Below are 21,828 nucleotides of genomic sequence, written 5' to 3'. Positions count from 1 at the left end.
ATTGGAAACAGCTCAAATTCCAAAGGCATGAAAAGCAATTTTGCTATGCCTCTTCAACAAATACAAGTCAGCAGTTAAAAAAAAATCAATGAAATATTGATACATATTCACTGATACATGTAGCAACTTAGATGAATCTCAAAAGAAATTATGATGGATGAAAAGAAGCTAAGCAAAAAAGAATACACCCTGTATGAGTCCATTTATATAAAAGTCTAGAAAATACAAACTAATTTGTATGGACAAAAGGCAGATCATTGGTTGCTTGGGGCAGGAGTAAGAGAGATGGATTACCAAGGGGCCTCAAGGGAGCTTTGGGAGTGATGGACATGTTCATTGTCTTGATGGGATAGTTTCATAATTGTGTATGTATGTCAAGGCCAATCAGTTTGTGCACTTTAAACCTATATAGTTGTTTTTTTATTATTTTAGAGAAAGAGTGAGTGGGGGAGAAGGGTAGAGGGAGGGAGAGAGAGAATCTTTTATTTATTTATTTATTTATTTATTTTTACAAGTAGTTTATTGTCAAATTAGTTTCCACATAACACTCAGTGCTCATCCCCAAAGTGCCCTCCTCCATGCCCATCCCCCCTCCCCCCCACATCCATCAGTCCTCAGTTTTTGTCAGCATTCAAGAGTCTCTCATGGTTTGCCTCTCTCCCTTTCCCCCACCATTTCCGCCCTTGTTCTCCCCCTTGTTCCTCCGTCAAGTTCCTCCTAATCCTCCTATACGTACAAACATATGATATTTGTCCTTCTCTGCCTGACTTATTTCGCTCAGCATAACACCCTCAAGGTCCATCCATGTTGCTACACATGGCCAGATTTCATTGTTTCTCATTGCCATGTAGTATTCCATGGTATAGATAAACCACATCTTCTTGATCCATTCATCTGTTGATGGACACTTAGGCTGGGAGAGAGAGAATCTTAAGCAACCTGTGGAGCCTGACGTGGGGCTCGATCCCCTGACCCTGGGATCATGACCTGAGCCAAAATCAAGAGTCGGATGCTCAACCGACTGAGCCACCCACGTGCCCCTAAATATATGCAGTTTATTGTATGTCAGTTATACCTCAATAAAGCCATAAAAAAATAACTGAAAATGAAGAAACAAACAAACAAGGTATTTAGACAAATGAGCTTGGAGCTCCAGGGAAAGGTTGAAGCTAGAGATGTAAATTTGGGAGTCATCAGCATATATGTGATGTCAAATCTGAGGTAGTGGATGAGATAACTTAAGGAGTGTAGCTAAAGAAAAGAAGGCTGAGTGTGGAGTTTCTGGGTAAGCCAGTATTTAGAGGCCAGCTGAGGAGACTGGAGAGACCCGTGCCCCTGTACAAGGAAGGGGAGGGGGGTCATTTTCATCTGTGTCTAAAACAGAAATCAATGAAATTGAAAACAAAAACAGTAAAATATTGGTTCTGTAATAAAATCAATAAATCAATAAACCTCAAGTACAACTGACAAAAATAAAAAGTCACAGTCACTGATATCAGGAATGGAATAGGGAATACCACATATTGCAAACATTGAAAAGATACTTTTTGAAAAACAAAACAAAAACAAAAATTTCAGCTGCTCTTGGTTTAGAGAACAGGCTGATGCAGAGGGGCAGAGGCCCAGTGAAATGGGGGTCAGCAAACTCAGGCTTTCATGGCCATAAGGTCTGCTCAAATCTAGCTAGGCATTTTTTTGATCTACTGGATCCTGAGCCCTCTCTTTATTAATAGCATCCTCAGGAGCAGGGATTGGTGTGGATACAGAGAAAAGCCTAGACTGGCGAGGAGGACCCTTTGAGTTGCTGGTAGTAGATTAAGGGAAATGACCGAGACACCGCCGTCTTCAGCTTTCAGAAATGCAGAGGAGGGTGCAGGCTTCCTTGCCTGCTCCTTTTCCGTGGAGCTCCTAAGGGTCTTCACGAGTGACTGCCTGGCAATTGCTTTTTATATGAAAGTCAGCCCCACGAGGTATGTCTCTTCGGCCTCATTACTTAGGATATTTCATAGCTTCCCATTCTGAAGCGGGAAGCCTTGCTGGCTGTAGCCCACCGGTGACAGTGGTTGGTGACAGGGTCAGACTAGAGAGAAGAGAATATTCAGACTGTCCTCAGGCATCCCTGACATGTACAATATAAACATCTCAAAGCATACTGGCCAATTGTATTACAGGTTTGTTAGTACAAAAGCATATTGTTGTCAGAGGAATCTGTAGTCAATGGTGTGAGCAAATGTGAATTAATTGGATTATTCATCTTTGCTTCTTTATGCTTGTTGTGCTCACCCCCTCTTGGGTATGTAAACTACAGGGCCTTTGGGGCTTTAGAAAAAGCAACAATTCTTTTAGCTGTAGTAGTAAATAGTCAATTTATTTCACAGCATGTTTTTTGGCAAAATAGAGAGCTGTTAAAGAATCAAGCTGTGAGGCAATCATAAAAAATAATTCGCTCTTATATAACAATTTTAATTTTAGAATTCTTCCACATTAGTAATATAGATATGTATTTTTTATTACAGACATCTAACGAAGGATAGTTGAGGGACAAAAGTTGACTTTGTCAATTGGGACATTAAGTGACTTGTTTAGGAACTGGAAGTTTTTGGCAGGACCAGGGAGCAGAATCCAGATCTCATGACTTTTAGCTTATTGCTCTTATAGGGCTTCTTTTTTCTTTTGTGTGAGTGTGTGTATGTGCGTGTGTATTTTTCTAGGCTGAGGGTTTGTGGTTTTCCTCAGATTTTCAAAGTGGAGGAGACATGTCCTCCACACGATTAGGAGCTATTTCACAGACCCTGATGATTCTGGCCGGAACTTGCAGGGCGCATGTCGGCTTCTCATCCCACACCCACCCTGTTCCGTGCTACATCCTGGAGGTACGGTCTGGAAAAGGTCCCAGTCTTCGCCGTTACGGAGCTTGTAGGCTGGATGGGGTGGGGCTGGGAACAACCGTAGTATGGTTTGCAAAATAGAAAGAGGACTACATGTCATTATGGGGCAGCAAACTCTTATGAGAGAACTGGAGAAGGTTTCCTAGAGGAGGTTACATCTGCACTAAGATTTGAAGATGGGATAGGGCGTCTGGGTGGCTCAGTGGGTTAAGCGTCTGACTTCCCCTTAGGTCATGATCTCATGGTTCATAGGTTTGAGCCCCACATCGGGCTCTGTGCTGACAACTCAGAGCCTGGAGCCTGCTTTGGATTCTCTCTCTCTCTCTCTCTCTCTCTCTCTCTCTCTCTCTCTCTGTCTCTGTCTCTATCTCTCTGCCCCTCCCCTGTTCGTACTCTGTCTGTCTTTCTCTCTCTCAGAAATAAACTTTAAAAAAAATTAAAAGAAAAATCAGATGGATAGGGAGAAGAGAGGTTTTGTTTTGTTTTAGGATGAGAATGGGTTGAGAATGATTTGGCAAGAGAGAATTGTGAAAATTTCCACTTTCAGGGAGGAACATGTAGAGTAAGGCTCTCTGTCCCTGCTGTGCCATCAGCCGAGTGTGGCCCCTCCCAGCTCTCCTAGACACTGGTAAAAAAAAGTTCTCCAGCCCCTGCCCTCCAGGAAGACCAACAGCCTTGTGGGTCCCCCCTCAGCCCCCCATTTTAAGTTTATTTATTTTGAGAGAGAAAGAAAGGGAGCGGGGGAGAGGGAAAGGCAAAGAGAGAGGGAGAGAACGGATCCCGATCAGGCTTTGCACTGTCAACACAGAGCCTGATGTGGGACTCAAACCCACAAACCACAAGATCATGACCGGAGCTGAAATCAAGAGTTGAATGCTTAACCAGCTGAGCCATCCAAGCGCCCCTGGCCTTGCTTGGCCCCTTTTGCGGAAGCCCTACGGATACCTCTCTGCTCTGTAAATGCTCCCTTTGCCATTTATTTGATCTTTGCCCTGCCTCTTGCATTCTCTTTTCTTTTCCATTTCCTCTCTTTGTCCCATTAAGTTCATCTCCCATAATCATTAAACAACTTTGTCCTTCCTCTTTTTTGTTAACTATAATAAGTTTACCCTATTATTTTCCTTCTTTTAATAGCCTACTATAGTACATCACAAATATATAAACCCTGTGGACACTGGGTGATTGTTAACTTTATAGGGCTTACTCTGTACCAGGAACTGTATTTAATGCATCATACCATTTTTTAGTCTGCTACTGTCTCTATCCCAGTTTTGTGAATGAGAATCTTGAGTCTTAGCTTGTACATTTTACTTATTTAGGGAATGTATGACTAGAGAATGGCAGTTGGGATTCGGATTCACATCTCTTCATTTCATGATCTCATTGCTATTTATTATTTCAGAGATAAAAAGAAGAGAGTTATTGAATCTATAGATAGAAATTGTCAAGTATCATGAAAATGAGCATAAATCCAGGAAATAGTAATATATACCTTAGCATTAGGTGGTGTCTTGAGTTACCATCGTGGGTAAAGAGGATAATTATATCAATTGAAATGACCCAAGGCCAGGGCGCCTGGGTGGCTTAGTCGGTTAAGCGTCCGACTTTAGCTTGGGTCATGATCTCACGGTTCGTGGGTTCGAGCCCCGCGTCGGGCTCTGTGCTGACTGCCAGCTCGGAGCCTGGAGCCTGTTTCAGAGTCTGTGACTCTCTCTCTCTCTGACCCTCCCCTGCTCACGCTGTCTCTCTCTCTCTCCTAGAAATAAATAAAAAACATTAAAAAAAAATTAAAAAAAGAAATGACCCAAGGCCTAGTGTTAATTCTTAGAAAACAGCTGCTTTAGAAAAAATTAATTAGAATTCTAGTGGTTCTATCTTCAGACTAGAGCGGCGTGATAGCTTCTCAGGGCATTATAAAGGCAGGTATTGGAAATGTGTCATAACCTTACCAGACATCTGCTCTGGATAGTGGATCAGATGTTGAGAGAGCTGACCCAATTACAAAGTTAACTCAAGAGCTATAGCCTGCTGAACAAGGGATTCCAGACTCAGCTGTCATCCTGACCTGGCAGTAGATAACAAATTCTTGGGGCATGTGGCATAGGTGTTCAGAAGGCAGGTAGGCAGTTTTCATGGGAGAGGTAGGTCCTCTGGGGCTTTGGGACGGGGCCTAATTTCAGAGATATAGGACTCTCTTAATACAAACAGACTGGTAGAGGCACCCGCTGGGCTGGAGTCAAGGATGATATTTGCTAGCCATGCTAGGAGACTTGGCTAGAGCAGTATTGGGAGCAAGAACCAAAGCAGGAGACCAGCAAACCCTGAGAGTCAGAATTCTAGGCCTTTTTTTTTTTTTTTTTGGTTGCACCAAAGGAGATTTGGGAGCCCAGAATTAAGTTCTGGTATCTTGGATCTGGGAGGTGGGTTACAAGCTAAGGCCTCTTAGAGGAGGAGCCAAAGCTGTTTGAATGGTGCCTACCTTGCATGTGAACTAGGGTGAGCAGGTTAGTTGATGCAGCCATAGTGAGTGACCCAGGGAAAATCAGAGTAAGGAGGAGGGCAAGAGCATATTAAAATTAGACTGTTTCACAGGGGGGAACAGAAGCTGATTAGCTAAAGAGTCAAGGGTAGATTTCAGATGAAATTTCTACTAACTCAAAATTAGCTTCTATGGGGGCGCCCGGGTGGCTTAGTCAGTTAAGCGTCCGACTTTCGCTCAGGTCATGATCTCGCGGTTCGTGGGTTCGGGCCCCGCGTCGGGCTCTGTGCTGACTGCCAGCTCGGAGCCTGGAGCCTGTTTCAGTCTGTTACTCCCTCTCTCTCTGACCCTCCTCTGCTCATGCTGTCTCTCTCTCTCTCCTAGAAATAAATAAAAAAAAACATTAAAAAAAATTAGCTTCTATATGTTTGTCTGAATACTTAAAACTATAGTAAGAAAGGCTGGAATCAATTTGATTATATTGACAGCCACTGGAAAACTATAATGCTATTCGTTTATCTCTTAGGCATTTGTTGAGAGCACTTAAACCAGACAAAGAGGATACAGTTGGAATAAATCAATTAAGCACTTTGTCAGTGAAGTCTTTTTCTCTTGGGACAGGATTATTTCACTTAATTTACAGCAGAGCAGAGTCTATACATGAATTAAGGAGGGTGGGGAAGCAGGGATAATTATTCTATACTTCCTAACATGTCTGTTACACAGTTACTAAGAAAACTTATTCTTATGCAAAGATACTTACACTTTAGCAAAGGAATAATAGAAGTACAGATGGTATTTTAGAAGAGATTGGCACAGAAAGAAAGAAATAGTGAGTTTGAAAGAATAAAGGAAGCGATGATAGGAGTTACTACTCTTGTTCTAAATTAAACAAACAACAAAAAAATCAAAGTGCACATTTAATCCCTAATTTTCAGTGGCTGTTCCAAACCTTCTTATGGTCACATGAAATTGGTCTCATACAGTAAATTGTTTCCTTTGACAACTAACTTTTCCTTCAAGTGATTGTTTTAAAGTTTTGTCTTCCAAGTTCTTCTTTAAATATGCATCCATCATACTAGATTATACTTAATCCAATCTCTTATATAACCACTATCATTTTGGATTGTTCTCAATTCCAGTGGAATTCGGATTTCTTAGAACTGTTTGGTTTCCTGGCCTGTATGGCAGGTCTGAAAAAGACTTGGAAGGTACTTAATGATGGAGGGCAAGGTCTTTGGAGCCTCCACCCATAGCAGTATGGTAGGTAAGGTATATCTACTACCATGATCAGATTTTCCCAAAATTGTTATATACACAAACCTATTTTTAACAATCATTTTTTCTTCCTCATTATTGCCAGCTCTGGGATCAAATACTTCAGGTTCTTGCCTGCTCTAAACATGCCTTCAGATCTCCGTAATTCAAATTGAAATGTCTGAAATAAGGAATGTATCATTTAAGGATAGGGTAGCTTATTTGTGCTGGGAAACTCCCAATTAATATTTCAGGATTATTTGCTAGAAAACTAATCAAGTCCTCTGAAACTCCATGGAGATGGTTTGGTGAAATTCACGTTCACTTTATGGAATGAATTTATGTAGATAAGGGACTTTTAGCAATGCTGGCACATTGTAAGTGCTTAAGAAATGTCAGCTATTACTCTTATTCTTCCTTGAAGTGAAGACAGAGAGCCATTGTTTGGCCAAGAGCACGTAATAACTGAAATTTGCTATTCCCAGCTCTTGAATTTACCACTGATAATGTTTATTTACAGTAGACGTAAAATGTTGATGTGAAATGTGGGGGCCTCACTGTGCATTCCTTTGAAGGATCTAAACTGCCGGAAAGTTGTGGTAGCTAAGGTCATACCATGGAACAATATTGTTTATTTTGTACCCGCGCTGTTTGCCCATCAAGATCATCTAGGGTCGTGCCTTGTATTATCTTCACCCCAGAGCCCAGGCTGAATGAAATAGCTGCTAACAGGAGTATTCCCCTTTTCTGTGGCAGAAGCAAACAGAGCTTTGAACATTTAAAATGTCCTTGCCCAGAAATGACTACATCAGTTCTACTCACACCTCATTGGCCAGAATGAGTCACCTGACCCTCCTCAACCACTTGTCATCCTGACAAGTGTCCGCAAGTAGGGATAGCAGCTTAAATGTGGTGAATTGCATTAACGACTGTCCCACTGAATTAATTTGATTGATCATATGTTGCATTCTTGACTAGCCGTCTGAAAAGTGTATGCCACTGGTCATTATGGAGATCAGTCAGCAGCTTCTGTATTACTTGCTACAAATCTATCCCCAGTAATGAAGGAAGAATTCACAAATACCTGAAGGATCAAGATGGTCTTTAAGATCACCTTTAGTTATATAATTTTGCTTGAAAGTACAATGTGTGATGGAAAGTAAGTTTGCTGATCTCTGAATCAAGCTAACAATGGTACAGTTTTTGTATATGAAAGGCAAGGAAGTTATGTTTTAAGGAAATGTACTGGTATCCATGTGGTAATATTTGTAAACCATACAGTATTTATTATCATAAGCAGTGTTGTGATACTGTTGCTTGCTACTGCTATGTTAAATTTTTCAGTTTTTATTTTAAAATTTTCAATAGATTTATCCCATGTTTTCTGGAAACTAGTAATGATTTAAGGCATATACATAACTATATTATAAATGTAGGCAACTAGGGAGGGGGACATGGTAGATTTGGAAAATCACAGATATTTTAGTGTTTTGGAGCTTGAAACGTAAGATAGGGATTTAACATGGCAGGAGACAAGGCCAGGCTGTTAGATGATGGGTGGGTGGGGTCATGTCATAAAAGGTCTTCATGCTAGTAAAGGAGTTCAGCTATTATCATACAGGCATTGGGGAGCTTGAAGGAGGTTAAGAAAGGGTAGTGATTCAAGAATAAAAAAGACGTAGGGACGATGACAGCTGTAGTTGTTTTGATGTGAGAAAAACTGGACTTAAATATAGCATCTCGGGTTGAGTTTCTCAGAGGCGGAGCCTGAGGTTTCTGGTCCACGTAGTCTATCTTTGTGAAGATTTCTGAAATACATCAAATTACTTAAAACTTACTTAGTAAAAACACAGACCAAATGTTAGCATTTGAGAACAGTTTACTGAGAATGAACTAGATTGAATACTCGAAGAAGTTGGGTCTGGCTGGTAAGAGAGTGAAGTGAGGGGTGCCTGGGTGGCTTAGTCGGTTGGGCGTCCAACTTTGGCTCAGGTTATGATCTCATGGTTCGTGAGTTTGAGCCCTGTGTCGAGCTCTGTGCTGACAGCTCGGAGCCTGGAGCCTGCTTCAGATTCTGTGTCTCCCTCTCTGTCTCTGCTCCTCCCCCACTCACACTCTGTCTCTGTCTCTCTCTCAAAAATAAGGATTAAAAAAAAAATTAAAAGAGAGTGAAGCGATAATGCAGCACACAGAACTGAGGTGGAGACAGGTACCTGCTCTCTTGGAAACCAGATCAGGTTTTAGGAGCAAATGCATTGGGGACAGTTGGAGAGATGTCCTGATGGTTAATTTTTGGGTAGCATTTTAGAACCTGAGTCGGTAAACTTCTGTATAAGCCAGAGAGTAAATGTTTGAGAGTAAATGTTTTAGGCTTTGCCGTCCATAGGTTTCTGTCACAACCTCTCAACTCTGCCTCTGTAGCCTGAAAACAGCTGTATTCCAGTAAAACTTCATGAACAAAAACAACTGGGTTTGGCCTACGAAAAGTAGTTTGTGGACCCCAGTTCTAGAGGCCCACGTAGGCCTCGTGAAGGCCCTTGCCCCGCCTGCTGTAGCAAGCACTGCAGGCGCCTCAACAGGGGCCCCTTGTTCTTAGTCTTTTTTTTTTTTTTTAATGTTTTATTTATTTCTAGGAGAGAGAGAGAGAGACAGCGTGAGCAGGGGAGGGTCAGAGAGAGAGGGAATCACAGACTGAAACAGGCTCCAGGCTCTGAGCTGGCAGTCAGCACAGAGCCCGACACGGGGCTCGAACCCACGACCCGTGAGATCATGACCTAAGCGAAAGTCGGATGCTTAACCGACTAAGCCACCCAGGCGCCCCTCCTCGTTCTTAGTCTTAAACAGTGTGACCTCTGTGCTGGGAACGGTCTTCCAATTTTGACTCTATCTCAATAATTCCAGCTTTTAGTTTTTGAGCGTTTTGTTTTTTAGGCAGAAAATTCTTTTTTTTAAATTTTTTTTATTTTCTAATGTTTTATTTCTTTCTTTCTTTTTTTTTTTTTTTTTACAAATAGTTTATTGTCAAATTAGTTTCCACATAACACTCAGTGCTCATCCCCAAAGTGCCCTCCTCCATGCCCCTCCCCCCTCCCCCCCACATCCATCAGTCCTCAGTTTTTGTCAGCATTCAAGAGTCTCTCATGGTTTGCCTCTCTCCCTTTCCCCCACCATTTCCCCCCTTCTTCTCCCCCTTGTTCCTCCGTCAAGTTCCTCCTAATCCTCCTATACGTGCAAACATATGATATTTGTCCTTCTCTGCCTGACTTATTTCGCTCAGCATAACACCCTCAAGGTCCATCCATGTTGCTACACATGGCCAGATTTCATTCTTTCTCATTGCCATGTAGTATTCCATGGTATAGATAAACCACATCTTCTTGATCCATTCATCTGTTGATGGACACTTAGGCTCTTTCCATGTTTTAGCTATTGTGGAGAGTGCTGCTATGAACATTGGGGTACATGTGCTCCTATGCCTCAGCATTTCTGTATCCCTTGGGTACATTCCTAGCAGTGCTATTGCTGGGTCATAGGGGAGTTCTATTGTTAGTTTCCTGAGGAACCTCCACACTGTTTTCCAGAGGGGCTGTACCAGTTTACATTCCCACCAACAGTGTAGGAGGGTGCCCGTTTCTCCACATCCTCGCCAGCATCTCGAGTTCTCTGATTTGCTCATTTTAGCCACTCTGACTGGTGTGAGGTGGTATCTCAGTGTGGTTTTGATTTGTATTTCCCTGATGAGGAGGGATGCTGAGCATCGTTTCATGTGTCTGTTGGCCATCTGGATGTCCTCTTTGGAGAAGTGTCTGTTCATGTCTTCTGCCCATTTCTTCACTGGGTTGTTTGTTTTTCGGGCGTGTAGTTTGGTGAGTTCCTTATAGATTCTGGATATTAACCCTTTATCTGATATGTCATTTGCAACTATCATTTCCCATTCCGTTGGTTGCCTATTAATTTTCTGGGTTGTTTCCTTGGCTGTGCAGAAGCTTTTAATCTTGATGAGGTCCCAACAGTTTATTTTTGCTCTTGATTCCCTTGCTTTTGGGGATGTGTCAAGTAAGAAGTTGCTGCGGTGGAGGTCAAAGAGGCTGTTTCCTGCTTTCTCCTCTAGGGTTTTGATAGTTTCCTGTCTCACGTTCAGGTCCTTTATCCATTTTGAGTTGATTTTTGTGCATGGTGTGAGAAAATGATCTAGTTTCATTCTTCTGCATGTTGCTGTCCAGTTCTCCCAGCACCATCTGTTAAAAAGGCTGTCTTTTTTCCATTGGATATTCTTTCCTGCTTTGTCAAAGATCGGTTGGCTGTATACTTTTGGGTCCACTTCTGAGTTCTCAATTCTGTTCCATTGGTCTATGTGTCTGTTTTTGTGCCAATACCATACTGTCTTGATGATGACAGCTTTGTAGTAGAGGCTGAAGTCTGGGATGGTGATACCTCCCGTTTTGGTTTTATTTTTCAGTATTACTTTGGCTATTCGGGGTCTTTTGTGGTTCCATACAAATTTTTGGATAGTTTGTTCTAGTTTTGAGAAGTATGCTGGTACAATTTTGATTGGAATTGCATTGAATGTGTAGAGTGCTTTAGGTAGTAATGACATCTTAACTATATTTATTCTTCCGATCCATGAGCATGGAATGTTTTTCCATTTCTTTGTGTCTTCTTCAATTTCCTTCATAAGTTTTCTATAGTTTTCATCATACAGATCTCTTGTATCCTTGATTAGGTTTATTCCGAGGTATTTTATGGTTTTTTGTGCAATTGTGAATGGGATCAGTTTCTTGATTTCTCTTTCTGTTGCTTCATTTTTGGTGTATAAAAATGCAACTGATTTCTGTACGTTGATTTTGTACCCTGCAACTTGGCTGAATTCTTGGATCAGTTCTTGTAGGCTTCTGGTGGAGTCTGTAGGGTTTTCGATGTAGAGTATCATGTCATCTGCGAAGAGTGAAAGTTTGACTTCCTCTTTGCCAATTCTGATGTTTAGGCAGAAAATTCTAAAGAGTCTTTATAACTCCATGGGTTCTTGGAAGTTAGTTGCCTGAATTCTGTGTTTTTTTTTTTTTCTTGGAGTTATTCTCTCTAATAATATGTGTGAACACTGTTTGCTATTAAGAGTTTGATGTGTGTTTATCATAGTTATAGTTCCTTTTTGATCAAGTTAGAAATAGATCCTGCAGAGTAAGATCTAAGTAATATCCTTAGAAGCAGAAAAAGCTGGGGAGCACACTGTCCTCCATAACGGGCTGGCATGTCTGTCTCTCTCCATAATGCATTTCCTCATCCAGTGTCCCCAGGCCCTACCTTTATGCTTTGGGCCTTTTTTGCCATTTGGTTGAGCGGTGGATAGCGTCAGTTGGTGCCTACAGTGAGCAGAGAAAAGATAAGTGGTTCTCCACTCAGAACTTTTTAGCGTCAAACCTAGCCCATTTGTGTCACTGGAAGAATTGTCAGGGATACAGGACATAGTAGAGGATGGCAGTAGTAGGTCAGATAAAGGTCAATGTTTGAGGCAGGTGACAAAGATCAGTTCAAAGGGTTGAGTATAAGGCTGTAAATGGGCAGTGAGTTGATGGTCAGGAACCAAGGAGATTTCTAATGGGTAGGAACACAGAATGAACAATTGAGGTAAATGGTTTAGAATATATATGGTCTGTCAGCATGGGTGGGTCCTTCACTCATACAACTCCTCCATCAGGGTTTTGTTTTTGTTTTTTTAAGTTTATTTATTTTGAGAGAGAGAGTTCGTGCAAGTGGGGGAGGGGCAGAGAGATTAAGAGAGAGAGAGAGAGAGAGAGAGGAAGAGAAGAGAGAGAATCCCAAGCAGGCTTTGAGCTGCCAGTGCAGAGCCTGATGCAGGGTTCAAACTCATGAAACTGTGAGATCATGACCTGAGCCGAAACTAAGAATGGGACGTTTTACCGACTGAGCCCCTCAGGCGCCCCCTCCATCAAGGTTTTGACGAGTGCTTGTTATGAGTCAGGCAACACGCTATGCCTTAGGAACGTGGTGTGGGATAAGATAGGCAGGATCTGGTTCTAAACCACATAACGTAGACTATGACTTGAGAGCCCGTTTTTTCAGTTCTCCCAAAGGTGGTACTTAAATAGTGCCATTCTAGGTTCCAAGTAGAGACGTTTCTTCCTTATGTATAGTGGGTGCCTTACTGTATAAGGGCTTGATTTTTTGGGGGAGCTTGGGCTGAGACAGTCAGGTGGGGCAGTACAGAGCGGTGAGTGCAGCCATGGGGTCCCGGAGCACCTGTGAGTGCACAGTAGGGACACCCTGCAAGCCTGGGGGTGGGGTGCGTCAAAGAATGTTTTAGGAAATACATTTCTGGAGGAAATGAAGTCTGAATGTAAAGTAAGTTTGAACTAGAAGGCTTGATGGAAGGGAGAGCTGGGGCTGCTCTAAATCCTGAAAGTTGTTTATTAGAGCGGGAGTGGAGGCTGTGAGGGAAGAGGGGCGGCTGCAGACGAGACCTCGTCACCCTTGTCAGAGGTTCCTGTTCGTTGGGTGCTGCAGAGACCAGCCATCAGCCATGGAGTTGAACACCCGGATCTCGCCGTATGAAGCAAGGACGAGCCTGGATACCGTTGGAATCCTTGGTGCACAGTCACTTCTTTTTCTGGAACCATCCGCGGAGTGAGGTCTTGTTGTTTGTAATGCCCTGTGATGGAGTGTCTTCGGTCTGTAAAGACCTTAGTCTCAGGTCCTTTGGGGTAAGATGGAGTTGGCTTTTGACAGTGAGGAGCTTGGGCCTTGCAGCCCCTGGGTGTACTGGCTCTGGGCCTCGGCCTGTCCTCTCCAGGGCGTACTGGTGTTGGATGTGGCCTTCCTTCTGGATCCTTGCAGCTCCGAGTGTGTTATGTAGCAGCAGCATTGCAGAATCTCAGGCTGTACCCCAAGGCCCACTGAAGAAGAATCTGTTTTGCTTTTAGTTCCTTTTTTTAAATTCATGTATCATTAACATACGGTGTTACATTAGAGTCAGGTGTACAATATAATGATTCAAAAATTCTATAAATTTCTCAACACTCATCCAGATAGCTGTACTCTTTTTCCCTTTATCTGTCTCATCCATTTTCTCACTCAGTTCCTTTCTGGCAGCCACCAGTGTGAATAGTCTGTGTTTTAACAAGATCCCCAAGTGATTTGTATGAACTTTAAATTTTGAGAAGCACTGATGGTGGAAAATTAAGTAATTAACTCTTTCTTTTAAAATAAAAACTGCTTTAGCACAGTAGAGAAAGGAGGAACATATATATGTCATGACTCTATTATAGCTAGTCCTGGGGGAGAGTCGTGAGTGCAGCGTAACTTGTCGGGACTCCAGAGATTTGTGGGAGTAATGATTTCCTTATTTAGCAGAATTAGACACTGGCCACCTTCCCCCTGATCTCTGTCTCTCTGTCTCTCTCTCTCATACACACACACACACACACACACTTCCCTTCTCCGTTTAGCTAGCAAATGAAGGACTGAAAGATTCTTCTTATAGGTGAAGTTGGAAAAAACTTAATTAGTTTATTGAAAAAAGATTTCAGTCTTTTAAAATTTTGTTTAAATGTTTATTTTTGAGAGAGAGAAAGAGAGAGATGAGTGCAAGCAGAGGAGGAACACAGAGAAAGAGGGAGACACAGAATCTGAAGCAGGCTCCAGGCTCTGAGCTGTCAGCACAGAGCCTGATGTGGGGCTTGAAGTCACAAACCACGAGATCATGACCTGCACCAAAGTTGGGCGCTTAACTGACTACGGCACCCAGGTTCCCTGATTTCAGACTTCATCTGAAGTTGTTTTCATTCTAGTAAGTGTCATGTAATCCACTTCCTCTCTCATTTTTAGAAGATTTTTTTAAGAAGATGATTTTTATATCAAGTTAAAATAATCATATCATTTCCACTAATCTTCAGTTTCATTAATTTTTTTTCCTTAAGGAATTACCTCTTAGACTGTGTTTAATACATGTTCATTTTGAGGAAGGTTTTCTTTTTTTTTTTTATTAAAGCTTTTTTTTAAAAATTTTTTTAATGTTTTATTTATTTCTAGGAGAGAGAGAGAGAGACAGCGTGAGCAGGGGAGGGTCAGAGAGAGAGGGAGTCACAGACTGAAACAGGCTCCAGGCTCCAAGCTGGCAGTCAGCACAGAGCCCGATGCGGGGCTCGAACCCACGAACCGCGAGATCATGACCTAAGCGAAAGTCGGACGCCCAACCGACTAAGCCACCCAGGCGCCCCTTGAGGAAGGTTTTCAATTTCTTTTTTCCTAACCCACCGTTTGAGACCTGCCTTTAATAGTTTGCAACATGTTAGTCTTTTTTGCAAAAGTAAACTTACAGGATGTTTTATTTGCATTTTTAAAATTTTGTATCTTGAAACAGTCCACAGTATGAAAAACCTTCTCATAACGGGAGCATTTTTACTTTTTCCTTTTCCCCTGTGCTATCATAGTGTCATATGCTATTGCGTCAGATGAGATTTTAAAGGAAAAGAATAATATAGCTGGAAGGGTTAAGAACTAGAAGAAGCAAATCTAAACAAAGGCAGTCTGAAACTGTTTAAATGTTTATATTTGGGGTTTATCAAAAGGATATATTGTTCTTTAATAAATAGCGTACCCATGTTACAAAAATGATTTATTATTTATATTGGAATTATCCTTTAATTCTGACATTTACTTTGGTGAGAGGTTAGATTATGCCAAACATGATTAAATTAATGATTTTACTGAGATAAAATTCTCATTTTAATAATTTTATTTTTTTTAATTTTTAAAACCACTTTAAAGAGTGCAGTCTGGTGATTTAAAAATATTCACAATGTTATATCACCATGATCTAATTCCAGAACATTTTCATCATACTGCAAAGAAACTTTATCCTCATTAAACATTCACTTCTATCCCCTTCCCTTCCAGACCCTCAGAACCACTACTAGACTTCTTTCTGTCTCCACAGATTACTGTGTTCTGGACAGTTCTTGTAAATGGAATCCTACAGTATTTCTCCATTTGTGTTTGGGTTCTTCACTTAGTGTGTTTTTAAGATTCATCCATATTAGAGCATTTATCAATTCTTTATTCCCTTTTTATGACTAAATAATATACTACTGTACGAAGGGGCTACATTTTATCTTTTTATCAACTGATGGACACTTGGATTGTTTACACTTTTTGGCTATTATGAATAATGCTGCTATGAACATTCATGAACAAGTTTTTGTGTGAATCCAGGTTTTGGTTCTCTTGGTTGTATACCTGAGTAGAATTATTGGGTCATGTGGGGATTCCATATTTAGTAAAAATTGATTTTTGTAATGTATCACCAAAATAACTGTCCCTAAGCTTTTTTGATTCAAAAGGAATTAGTCTTGTGAATATATACACAATTTTGGCCCTGCAGTGTCCTGTGTTCTTTGATATTTTGTCCATTGTATGCGCAGTATATGAAGTCTCTTGCTTCTGTTCCTTTTCACATGCATGTCCTTATTTTGGCCATTTCAAAATGGTGCTCCTCTGTTATCTAGCCCATGAATTGATGACCCTTTGCTTTATTGTTTTGTGAGTTATTTCTGGAACATCAAAAGTTCCCTTTTATAAAATGTTGTGCATGGGAAGACTATGCGTTCAGTAGTTTGGTACTAGAGAAGTTTCCTTGAATGTGGAGAGTACCGAAACCACGAGGGTTGGGTGCAGTGCCCTCTCCTGAGTGAGCAGCCGGCTCTGCATGTTGCTTCTGAAGCTGTTGGCCATTGATGATCCTTTTTCTCTTCCTGATGATCGTTTTTCTCTTCCTTTTGAAGAGTGAGGGGAAAAGTTGCCATCTGAGTGGGAAAGAAGGAAAAATAATACTGTGGGCACTTACTGAGTTGTATATGCCCAGGCTGTTTTTGTTGCTGTTGTTGAAGGAAGTTATATATTATAGTTTTTGTTGTTGTTGAGATAGTATGTTGTTGAATGTTGTATGGGAAGTACATTTACTTCATTACCTAATTCAAGTACTATTGTCCTCTTAGCATTTTGTGTCATTGTTACTTGATTTTCAAAATGCCTTTATACAAAGAGTGTACAATGTTCATATTATGTGTGTGTGGTTTAGTATTATGAGCTTTTATTTACTATAAACATTATCTTAGTTCATTACTAAGATTTTTAAACACAAATTAATGTACTCAGAAAGTGATTGAGGGGCACCTGGGTGGCTCAGTCAGTTAAGCGTCTGACTTCGGCTCAGGTTATGATCTCATGGTTTGTGAGTTTGAGCCCCACGTCAGGCTCTGTGCTGACAGCTAGCTCAGAACCTGGAGCCTGTTTCGAATTCTGTGTCTCCCTCTCTCTCTGACCCTCCCCTGCTCATGCTGTCTCTCTCTCTCTCAGAAATAAATATTTTTAAAAAGTGATTGAATAAATCATCACTTTTTAAGTACTGCCTAATGTTTCATTGGGTGGATATTTTTTTATTTTTAAAAACTTTTAACATTTATGAATTGTTTAGAGATAGAGTGAGAGCAAGAGAGGGGCAGAAAGAGAAGGAGACAAAGAATCCAAAGCAGTCTCCAGACTCTGAGAAGATTTTTCAAATGGCAATCTGTATACTACCAGGTCATACCCATCCTTTAGTTAAATAATGAAATCCATTCAGTAAAAGGCTTTGCCTTATTTCTTTAATTTTTACCATTTGTTTTCCATCCATCCTTTGATCTTGTTGATGCACTGAATGTTGGTTTGATCATCTTCAATATTAGCTGTTTCTTCTAAGTGTGTTATCTCTGTGTTTGGCACTTTGTATTGGGCATGATTTCAGTTCTCTGGTGGGTACAGAAGCCCAAGGCTGAATCTATACTCCAAACTCAGGGACAGGGCTGTGTTTTCCTAAGTGTATAAATCCCTGTTTCCTGCATACTCTTCTATTATGCTTCTGTTTGACCCCTCTTCCTTTATAGCCAGAGTCTTTTTGGACCCACTGCCTCTTTCTTGACAGTGGTCTGGATTCTTCAGTTTGGCTTCTAATCTACCATTCTAGTATAGTTCTTTTTAGGGGTGCCTGGGTGTCTCCTTGGTTAAGCGTCTGACTCTTGATCTCAGCTCAGGTCATGATTTCACAGTTTGTGAGATTGAGCCCCGTGTTGGGCTCTGAGCTGACAGTGTGGAGTCTGTATGGGATTCTTTCTCCCTCTCTTTCTGCCCCTCCCCTGCTTACTCTGTCTCTCAAAATAAATAAACTTAAAAAAAATTAGACTTGTTCTTTTCATGGTCATCACTAATTTCCTATCCATTTTCTTTCTTTTTTAAAAATAGTTTATTGCCAAGTTGGTTTCCATATAACACCCAGTGCTCATCCCCACAAGTGCCCTCCTCCATGCCCATCACTCCCCTCCCCCCACCCCCATCAGCCCTTAGTTTGTTCTCAGCATTCAAGAGTCTCTCATGGCTTGCCTCCCTCCCTCTCCCCCACTATTTTTCCCTTCTTCTCCCCCATGGTCCTCCGTTAAGTTCCTCCTAATTCTCCTGTATGTGCAAACATATGGTATCTGTCCTTCTCTGTCTATACAATGGAATACTCCATTTTCATTGATCATTTTCTTTTCATTTTTCTTGAGCTTCTAGGTGATTTAAGACTACTGATTTCCATCCACTTTGTGATAATGCCCCATTAGCTCTGTGGCCCAGTTCTGTTTCTTTCCTTGGTTTGTTCTTTCTTAGTTGATTTCTCTTTCCTCCATCTAGTTGTAGACCTTTCCCAATCTCCTGTCCTGAGCCATCTTTTCTTTTCTTATACACTGTCCAAAAGAGGCCTCTATGTTCATTCAGAGTTTAAACTGGCACTTCTCTTTGGGTGATTTCCACCATCTGTTCATTTACCCAACAGTTTTTCATTGGTCACTTTGTGCCTGGCACTGGCCTAGGGCCCAGGAGAGCAAATCTGACTGCCCAAGATCAGATCTGTAAACAGAGCAGCCATGTGCTAGCTGATATATTCCTTCCAGGGATTTGAAGACCGATGGCCAGATCTCACAGGAGGATAGAAGACAGCTTGGCCTCAGGGAACTGATGTAAATTTCTTAAAATGGATGACATTTGAATTTCAGTTTGAGAGAAGAGTTTGTCAAATGAAAATTCAGGGGAGGGAAGAATATTTTAGGCAAAGGAACTATATTATAGGCATGTATGCCTCCCAGGTTTAAGCTGGTGAGGGCAAGAATTGTGTCTTATTTATGTTTATTTTCATGGCATCTGAGAAAGAACGTGAGCTTTTCAAGTCAGATTGGGGTCCACATTCTAGACACTTTATTTACTGGCTTTAAGGTTTAGGGGCCTTGTGTGTAAATGGAAGGAAGTTTTTTGACAAGGATTAATGAGCTACAAGCACCCAAAATAGTGTCTAGAAGTAGGTGTTTTTTTGTTTTTGTTTTTTTAAAATTTAATTAAATTATTTATTTTTAGATCGCTTATTGTCAAGTTAGTTTCCATATAACACCCAGTGCTCATCCCCACAAGTACCCTCCTCCATGCCGATCACCCCCCTTCCCCTCCCCCCATACCCATCAGTCCTCAGTTCTCAACATTCAAGAGTCTCTCATGGTTTGCCTCCCTCCCTCTCCCCCCTATTTCCCCCCTTCTTCTCCCCCACGGTTGGAAGTAGGTTTTTTTTTTTTTTTAATTTCTTAAATTTTATTTGAGAGACAGAGAGAGACAGCGTGAGCAGGGGAGGGGCAGAGAGAAAGGGAGACACAGAATTTGAAGCAGGCTCCAAGCTCCGAGCTGTCAGCACAGAGCCCGGCGCGGGGCTCGAGCCCACGAACTGTGAGATCATGACCTAAGCTGAAGTTGGATGCCCAACCGACTGAGCCCCCCAGCCACCCCGAAAGTAGGTGTTCTTAAAGTGTGAATTTCATCCTTGTGTTTTCCTGTCCTTGCATCTAGTGGCCATAATTGACATGCGGTAGTTGGGGAATAAATATTTGTTGAACAATTTCATAGTTTCCAAACAACATAAGAAAAATGATCTTTTGGGGTGCCGGGGGGTGGCTCAGTCAATTAAGCTCAGGTCATGATCTCATCGCTCATGAGTTCGAGCCCCACATCAGGCTCTGCGCTGACAGCTCAGAGCCTGGAGCCCATTTCAGAGTCCTTGTCTCTCTCTCTGTCCCTCCCCTGCTCATACTCTGTCTCTCTCTCTCTCAAAAATAAGCATTAAACAAAATTTTTTTAAAAAGAAAAAAAGAAAAATGATCTTTTGATGTAAAATATTATGAGTAAAAAGCACAGGGTAAATTTACTAAACTGAGTGGTCTTTCAGAGCAAAAACTTATTTTCTTAAGAGCTAACTTTAATTGGAAGAGAAAATACAGCATTGAATCAAGTCAGGTTTGCTGGATGTTCACACATGGGAACTTGATATAATTTCCCCCCTGAATATCAAAAATGGACTGTGTTGACTATAAATGTCTTATTAATATTCATAGATTTTTAAAAATTTGTTTTCGTCTTAATTTCTTTTGGTTTTAAATAAGTATGGTTGTTGATTTTAATTGTTCCAGAATAGTCTGTTTTTTCCTAGAGGCCCAAGATGCTATAGCTCACCTGTTTTTCAGTTACTATTAGCTTAGACTAGAGTCTTTTAGCTCTTTGTTACCAATTCCATTCGTATTCTTTTGTGTGACATAAAGGCCTTCCATGACCTGCCCTTTGCCCTCTTGGGCAACCCTCGGTGTAACCTTAGCTGGGGCACCACAGAAGGGAGGTCTTTGAAAAGGCACCATACAGCTGCCTGTCTATGTTTTCTTTTCACACACATTGTTTCATTTGCTTGCAGTGGTCCGCTTGTGTCTCTTTTTTTCTCCCTCACAAGGGTTGTTGCCACTGGAAGGGTTTTCCTTTGTGTCTCCACAGTTGTTACTCAAGGTTGCTGTTTTGCTTAGTTGAAAAACCTTCAGACGTTTCTCACCCACATTATAGAGCCCTTTCTTCTTATTTCCGTTCACATTCCAGTGGTATTTGATGTTTTTTTCTGGGTATTGTATGTGTTGCTTCTTATGAATGACTCCTGCTGTACCATGTTAAAAATGGCAGCTAGCATTTCTTGAGCACCTGTTCTGTGAGAGGGACTCTTCTAGGTCCTTTGTAAGTACCGCCTATTATAGGTGTGGGTTGCTTTGCAAGATGGGCTGAACTGTATTACTTCTTTTTCATTGTTCATGTACTCATTTCTAAATAGGCCAGAGCATATTTATTTAATTCCTGAGGGGGCGAGGTCTGGCAACAGATGAAAAGCCAGTCCCTGAATCATAAAATTCTTGAATTTGAGGTTTTGTTCATACTCCCATCTTTCAAGGTACTGCTTTTAAGGCTGTATGGAAGTTAGAAAATATATTAGTGTCAGTTTTATTACTAAATTATTTAAAAAATTGTTTAAAAATATTATTAATAATAAACAAAAGCAAAGAAAGTACTATGTCAGTTTTCTCTTAATTCATTGCTGTGATGATTTATTCAACAAATATTATTTTGGAGTCTGTGGTACAGCAGATAAGGGAATAATACATCCTGAATATAACAGACAGTGGGGTGCCCTCATGGAACATATAGAAAGTTTAGGTCATCTGTTAGGCCTGAATGGATTCAAGAAGTCTTATTTTCAAAACCTGTTTTTGTTTCTTTGTTGAGAACCATAACGAACATCGTAACATTTGGAAACTACTTTAACAAATAGCCAGAGTGCTTTTTAACTTTTTCTAATTTGAAAGAAAAATTATCTTCTTTTAGCAGAAAATAAGTCCTCTCCTTAGCTAAGTTCTTTTGGAGAAAGAGATATTTGCAGTGTTATTTTTGTCTTAGAATTAGTAAGTTAAATGACTTTCCTAAACTCATTCATTTTAAAATAATTTGACATTTTTTTTGAGGTCCAAAGTTAATTAAAGAATGAATCACTGTTTATTTCACTTCCCTTTCTTCCATTTTGCCTTGAAGCTTTCCACCGATAGCTGTTATTTCTTAGAAGCAGCATTGAGCATTCCTCACAAGGAAGCAATGCCCTTCCTCACTCCCTGTTCTCCAGGCCATCATCCTAAATCTCTAATGTGGGTTGAGACACAGAATGTACACCTGTGCCTGTATGCATTGCTGGGAAGATTTTTCGAGGATTTGGAAGGTACCTGCAAGTAGAGGACCCAGGATTAGTAGAGGAAAAAAATCCAAGAAAAATAAAAT

At 41.0% G+C, this 21,828-nt stretch overlaps 1 protein-coding gene and 1 non-coding gene across 2 annotated transcripts in view; both read left to right on the top strand.

Moving 5' to 3' along the window:
• DIS3L2 (DIS3 like 3'-5' exoribonuclease 2) overlaps positions 1–21,828 on the top strand; it is a 348,824-nt gene that overhangs the window by 77,503 nt on the left and 249,493 nt on the right. The window lies entirely within an intron of this gene.
• LOC120233388 lies at positions 16,234–16,451 on the top strand. Its single transcript, XR_005528803.1, has one exon. It is a non-coding gene; the product is annotated as a small nucleolar RNA U3 (small nucleolar RNA).

The sequence above is a fragment of the Hyaena hyaena genome, unplaced genomic scaffold, assembly GCF_003009895.1.
Source record: "Hyaena hyaena isolate Hyena2069 unplaced genomic scaffold, ASM300989v1 scaffold_86, whole genome shotgun sequence".
Lineage (NCBI taxonomy): Eukaryota > Metazoa > Chordata > Mammalia > Carnivora > Hyaenidae > Hyaena > Hyaena hyaena.
This window is presented reverse-complemented; position numbering and strand designations above follow the sequence as displayed.